Genomic DNA, 7,426 nt, shown 5'->3' with positions numbered 1-7,426 from the left:
TTAAGTTGGTGAAGAATCGAGCATGAATTGAAGAACAAGTGGATTTCGCAAAATGCTCGCAAGAAGCTAACCCGCAAAAGAGCCATGTGAGAAGTAGATGCTGGAAGCTGAAGAGTCATGCCAGCTTGGAAGATTTCGCGAGTGTCTCGCAGGTAAGGCCTTCCCACTAGATACCCACGAAACTCTTTGCCTGGAGGATTTTTAAGTGTGACTTTCTTACACTTCACCCATACTATATATCCCCTCATTACCCACAGAAATTACAAGGAGGCCATTCAGAGAGAAAAACCCTAGATAGGTTTTCTACAACACACACTCCCATCTTTTAGAGAGAGAGCTACTCATCCTTAGTGAGAAATCATTGTAACCTCTTCTCTTTCCCTCTCTCATTGTCATACCTTGAGAGGAGATTTGTACCCAAACACAACCCACACATTTTCAGAGTGTAGAGAGTGTTTGGAACTTGAGAAGTTTTAGGAATTTGCCAAAAGAAGCCGGTGAGGCTTGGCGGATGCAATTGGGTGTATTGCGGGATCCAAAAAGCTAGACAAGACACAGTTCCGAGAAGCCTTGTTAGAGTAGGAGCTTGGAGAGCTTAGGTGCATTGAGTAGATTAGGCTTGGAGGATCTCTTGCTATTCATGTATCCCAGCTTATTGTCTGGTGGATCGATTTACAGCTTAGAGGGCGGCAGAGAGGTTTTTCGCTGAGTTCTTTGGTTTCCTCTTTGATAACACATTGGCGTGTTATCTTATGTTTGCATCTTTCTTCCCTTACTCTTGTACTTTACTTTTATTATTTGTTATTCATGTTTATGCACTAGAGTAGTTATCGGTTTATTGCGCCTCATTTACTCTTGTTCCGCACTTAGACAAGTTAAGTAAAAGCAATCTAGCCATAATATTTTATTTTGGGGCTTTAAAAAAGCTCTTGTGTATTCACGCAAATCCAAACTTTCAATTGGTATCAGAGCAGGTACACTGGTATTGGTTTAATTACCTAAGTGTGATCCTTGACTCCTTCTGTTTATTGCCATGGATAGTGTTTTGTATGCTTCTATGGATGATGTTGATTGTAACATGCCATGTGTTTGTGAAAATGCCTCTATAAGTGTTAATCCTCAAAATTGTGATGACATGTTACATGAAGATGCCTCTATGGGTGTTGTTGTTGATATTCCAAATGTCAAACTCTTGAAGAAAAAGTTTAAGAAATTTCATGAGAATTTGAGCAAGTTCACTAGTGAAAATGATGATTTGATTGCTAAACTTAATGAATCCAACAAATTAGTTGAAAAGTATAAGAAACTTGCTAAAACTTCTTGTGAAAAGTTGAAAGAGTTTGAATGTTTGAATATGAACTTGGATGATAAACTTGTTTTGTCTAACAAACTAGTTGATGTGCTAAAATGTGAAAATGAATCTCTTAAGATGCATGCTAAGTGTTTGATTGTTGAACCTCTTGCTAAAAAGGATGAAAATATTTGTTGTAATCATGTTGTGGTACCCGATTTTGTGCCTATTGTGCGTTTTCACTCAAAGGACAAATCGGTGTACATTCCTCCACACAAAAGAAATCAAAAGGTGGAAAGAATGGCTCTTAAGCCAAAGCCTTCGTTTAGGTCTCATCCTAAGGTTTTGGATGGATCTAAGTTTGTTCCAACTTGCCACCATTGCGGTGTGATCGGTCATATAAGATCTCAATGTCCCAAGTTGAAGAGAGAACAAAATCATGTTGCTAGATCCCTCCCTCACCATTGTAGTGCCTTTGATCATCTTAAACTTCATTGCTCTAAGTTTTAAAATTTTAAAAGAATTAAAAGAAAAGAGAAACTTGAACTTTTTGGAAGTTGTGCTATGAAAGCAAAACCAGTTTTGGAGGAAAATGGTAAGTCGTTGAAGAAATTTTTTGATGTTCTTACCTCTTTGTTTACGTGCATCTCCGGTTCTCATTCTTTCAACTCTCGTCTCACTTCTCGTGAGACAGTCATTCCAAACAATCGTTCCGTTTAGATAAGGAAGGGTTTCTATGGTTGAGCTTATGCTCTTTTGGTCCTTGATCTAATTCTTTCAATCTTTGTAGGACTCTTCATGAATTTGATGCTTCATTTTCATGCATTTGTGCATCATGCATCTCTTTATATGCATTGTTTTTGCTTGGCGAAAAACTTAATTTCTTTCCTACATTTTCACGCAATTCCCACTTTAGTCTCTAACTTTTTTTCCTACCGATTTTAGTCTCTATCTTGGAAAACGCGTCTCATTTTTGTCTCTGACGTTACTTTAGAGACAGAAATTGTACAGTTGGCAAACGGAATAAATTTAAAATATTAAAATAATGCCCACAAATGCCAAGTCATTTTTTAAAAACAAAAAATTAATTTATAAATTTTAACTAAATGAAAAAAAGGAAAAAAATGAAATAAAAACAAAAACCCAGAAAAGTAAGAAAATTCAAAACCCAGAAGAAGAACAACAACAAGAACAAAAATCCAGAAAATTCAAAACCCAAAAACATCTAGTGGATTTTAGAATTGTTTGATCTTATTCAATTATTTGTTAATCTGATTGAGAACACAAAAGTAAGAAAAGAAGAAGAAAAAAACGGTAGCTAAATTCTAAACACAGATTCAAACACACAGATCTAACACACTTCTTTATCATCAAATTCAACCATGCCGCTGCTCTTTCATCTACTACTCTTTCTCACTACCACCGCCATATCCGCCGGAGACCTCCCTCACTGGATAGCCCATCGATGATCCTCATCGCGATGATGCTAGATGAGACCTATCTACATGTCTCCATCGCCAGAGTATTCTCCGTCCTCAAACACGCCTCCTGTCCGGAAAACATCGTCTTCCACTTCATTGCCTCTCGCCTATACAGCCACAACAACAACCTCCACCACGTCATCACTTCAACGTTTCCATACCTGAGTTTCCACCTCTACCTCTTCGACTCCAACTTAGTCAAAGGCAAGATCTCTTACTTCATTCTATGCGCTCTCGATCAACCTCTCAACTACGCTCGGATCTACCTAGCGGATCTGGTTCCTTTCGCCGCTCGCCGAATCATCTACTTCGATCCAATCTCATCGTCGTAGATGATGTGGCTAAGCTCATGAACATCAATTTAGGTAATGATGAGAGAGAGAGAGAGAGAGAGAGAGAGAGAGAGAGATAAATAAAAACAAAAATTTATGGGTTTGTATCCTTTGGGTGTTCTGGGTTTGTTCTTGTTCTGGGTTTTGAATTTTTTGGGTTTTTGAATTTTCTTACTTTTCTCGGTTTTTATTTTTATTTCAGTTTTTTCCTTTTTTTCATTTAGTTAAAATTTATAAATTAATTTTTTGTTTTAAAAAAATGATGTGGCATTTGTGGGTATTACTTTAATATTTTTAATTTATTTCGTTTGTCAGCTGTGCAATTTCCGTCTTTGATGTACCGTCAGGGACAAAAACGAGACGCGTTTTCCAAAATAGGGATTAAAATCGATGGAAAAAAAATTATGGACTAAAGCGGGAATCGCGTGAAAATGTAGGAACTAAAATGGGCTTTTCGCCTTTTTGTTTTTGTTTTTGATCTTAGTTTTATGCTTTTTTTTGGTGTAAAAATCCAAAAACACATAAAAAGTGGAAAATTCAAAAAGTTTGATCGTATATGTTTGAGCACATTTCACATGTGAGTTTGGCCTAGTACCTTCGTACTAATGGCGTAGTGCATTTACAAGCTTAACTTATTTTGTATGCACATCTATCTTTATGGGAAAAATCGTGAAATTTATGTGTGATTGTTGTAAATTGATCTTCAAGCTTTACATGAATGATTAGTCAATAGTCTTTTTGATTTTGATACATGCATAGACTTGTGCCTATATATCTTCCCACGTTTTTATGTTTTTTCTCTATAGCTCAACAAATGTCAAATCTCGAAAAGAGATAATGAGCTACAAAAGCCGTCGCACATACTAGTATTTGATTAGGAAAAATGGAAAGAGACTTGTATTGAAATGTATAGTGCCTTAAAAAGCTAAAGGCTTACTCACAAAATTGAAATATCAAAAATTTCAAGCATCGATCTCAAAATGAGGTGTAATGTTCTTATATGATCAAAAGTTATAAGTTGTAAAAAGCTAAAAAGAAAAGCTTCAAAGTTTTGTAATCATTTTCTTGTGAGAGGTCATATATGTTCAATTCTATAATTGAGGTTGACCACTTGACTTAGTACTAGTTATGGATGACTTGATTGAATTGATAATTGAAGCTTCACTCTAGACTAAAGACTATTCCACGTTTGATACATGCACACAATACATAAGTCTAATGTTCAATGAATGCTTATTTCATTTGTGTGATTGTACATGTTCAAATGTGATGTGTGTGTGCTCAACCATATCTGAATCAAACCAAAAGGATTTTTGTTCTTTTTGTCTGCTTTTGGAAGTGACTTGTATCACCCATATTTTTCAAAGTTTTTCAAGTTGTTTTTGTGTGAAAAACATGTTTTCAAGGTGTTTTTGTGACTTATTTCATGTGTAAGCTCAGTCACAAGTTAAATGGTCCAATTCTTAAGTTTTTCAACTTTAGACAGAGAGTTTTGCGACTGTTTCGCGGGTAAGGTCTTCTCGCGAGTTACTAGCGAAATTTTCGCGGGAAGCTTACCAGCAAAAATTCCCAACTTCCCATGAAAATTTTCAGATTAGTTTTTTAAAGGGCATTTCGTGGACGTCTCCCATCTTCTCCCAAACCCCTATTTTAATGCTTCAACATCAAAACTCAACTAATTTCAAGTGTTTTACATTTCATAAACATCTCTAAGGTAATCTTTAACTCTTTTCATTGATTTTGATCCTTAGATTATGTTTTTGGGGGTTTTATGTTCATAGTTGGAATTTTCTCAAATTGGGGTTGAAAAACTTAATTTTTGTCAATCTTTTTTATTGGGTTTTGTTTTGAATGTTGATTTGATTTGGATGTTGGTCCCTTGTGAAAAAAAATAACATGTATTTAGGCAAGATTTTCATATGTAAATGCATTGTTTAACATATATGTGTAATGTGTGCACTCTAACTGTTTGATAAAATGTCCAAATGACTTTTTCTCATTGTTTTGGACTCCAATGAGTACCAATTTTTGGGGATTGCCATAATTATTCATGTTTATTATGTTTTGAGCATTGATGGTATGTTTTATATGCTTTGCCCCTTGAGTGCATATTCATGAATTGGTTATGCATCTCACATGCACACTAGATGCACCTTTGCTGCACACACTCTAACACTTGACATGTTTTGCATTCACTTATGCTAGTTAAATCTTTTTAGACATTTTAGCACATATAACATGTTCTTGTGTCTATGTCATGCCTTGATCTATACTTTGTTCCATCATCCTTAGCATGTCATATTTACTTTATACTTTGTAGCATTGTGTCTTTAAGATATTTTATCTTTTGTTTGAGCTTCATTTTCTCATTCATCTTGCACCCTTCATGCATCATCTTTTACCCTTGTACATATCTTCTTTTCTTTCCCTTCTTCATTTTGATTCTTTTTTCTATTTGTGACAAAAAAGGGGAGAGTATACAAGAGAGTATACCGGAGTGTATCGTCATTTTTATATAACTCATGTGCACATTCTTAGGAGGAGAAATTTCACCTCGTGTACATTCGTAGGGGGAGAAAGTTATAGGGAAGATGCATATACCAAGGGAGAGAAGACATTTGTTTTATGAGAAAACCTTGTTTTGTCTTGTTTGACATTATGCTTGTTTTCTCGTTGTTTTATGGTGCTTTGAGTTACATTAGTATCTATACTTTGTTACTCTCATTGCATCGTGTTTATGTGTTGGAACACACTTGTGCCCTTGTTGGATCTTATATCCTTGATGCAAATACCTTTTTTGTTTTGCATTGGTTATGTGTTAGACATGTATATATCTTTATGCTATTGTTCTTTATTGATTGCATGTTCGGATGATCATTTACTTTGCTATATGATCATTGTAGTCATTTCCATATGACTGTTTTGGTGTATGATCAAGATGCTCATATGTTTCACATCATGTTTACTTAATCGCAATTTACTTGTTATATTATATTTGTCCTTTTATCACTTGATTTACCTTAAGGGTCTAATGTGTTTTGTGCAAGTGTTTCAGGTTACAGGTATTTTGTTCCAAGTTCATCACATGTTTTAGATTTAGGTGTGAGTGAATTTTGCCATTGTTCCTAAACTCACGTTTAAGTCTAAAGTCTGTTATAGGGTGTTTTGTCACAGAATAGCTAAAGGGGGAGATTGTAAAGTTTTGATTTACAACTATGTTTTATGTTGGCTTTATTCCATGACAAAAAGTGTTGTAATTATTTTAATTTTTTTCCTTGTATTTTGTGGGATTTTATTGTATTGGGTTTAATATTAAGTTGGTGAAGAATCAAGCATAAATTGAAGAACAAGTGGATTTCGTGAGAAGCTCGCTAGAAGCTAACTTGTAAAAGAGTCACATGAGAAGCACATGCTAGAAGCTGAAGAGTCATGCCAGTCTAGAGGATTTCGCAAGTGTCTTGCGAGTAAGACTTTCTTACGAGATACCTACAAACTTTTTTCTTGGAAGATTTTTAAGTGTGACTTTCTTACCCTTTACCCATATTATATATACCCTCATTACCCACAAAAGTTGCAAGGAGGCCATTCAAAGAGAAAAACCCTAGATAGGTTTTCTACAACACGCACACACCAATCTTTTAGAGGGAAAGCTACTCATCCTTGTGAGAAATCATTGTAGCCTCTTCTCCTTTCCTCTTCCATTGTTATACCTTGAGAGGAGATTTGTATCTAAACACAACCCACACATTTTCAGAGTGTAGATGGTGTTTTGGAGTTTGGGAAGCTTTGGGGATTTGCCAAAAGAAGCCGGTGAGGCTTGGCAGATGCAATCAGGCATATTGCGAGATCCGGAAAGCTAGAAAAGACACGGTTCTGAGAAGCCTTGTTGAAGTAGGAGCTTGGAGGGCTTAGGTGTATTGAGTAGATTAGACTTGGAGGGTCTCTTGCTATTCGTGTATCCCAATTTATTGTTTAGTGGATCGATTTACCGCTTAGAGGGCGGCGGAGAAGTTTTTCGCAGAGTTCTTTAGTTTCCTCTTCAATAACACATTGGCTTGTTATCTTGTGTTTACATCTTTCTTCCCTTACTTTCATGTTTTAATTTTATTGTTTGTTGTTCATGTTTATGCACTAGAGTAGTTATCAGTTTATTGCATCTTATTTACTCTTGTTCCGCACTTAGATAAGTTAGAGTAAAAGCAATCTAACTGTAATATTTTATTTTGAGGGTCTAAACAAGCTCTTGTGTATTCACACAAATCCGAGATTTCACTATTTAGTAAATTCGTTGCCTTGAGGATTGTTTAGGTTAAATCCTCCCC

The sequence above is a fragment of the Castanea sativa genome, chromosome 5 (genome assembly GCF_040712315.1).
Source record: "Castanea sativa cultivar Marrone di Chiusa Pesio chromosome 5, ASM4071231v1".
Lineage (NCBI taxonomy): Eukaryota > Viridiplantae > Streptophyta > Magnoliopsida > Fagales > Fagaceae > Castanea > Castanea sativa.
The sequence above is the reverse complement of the archived record's forward strand: the minus strand, read 5'-3'. Positions refer to the sequence as shown.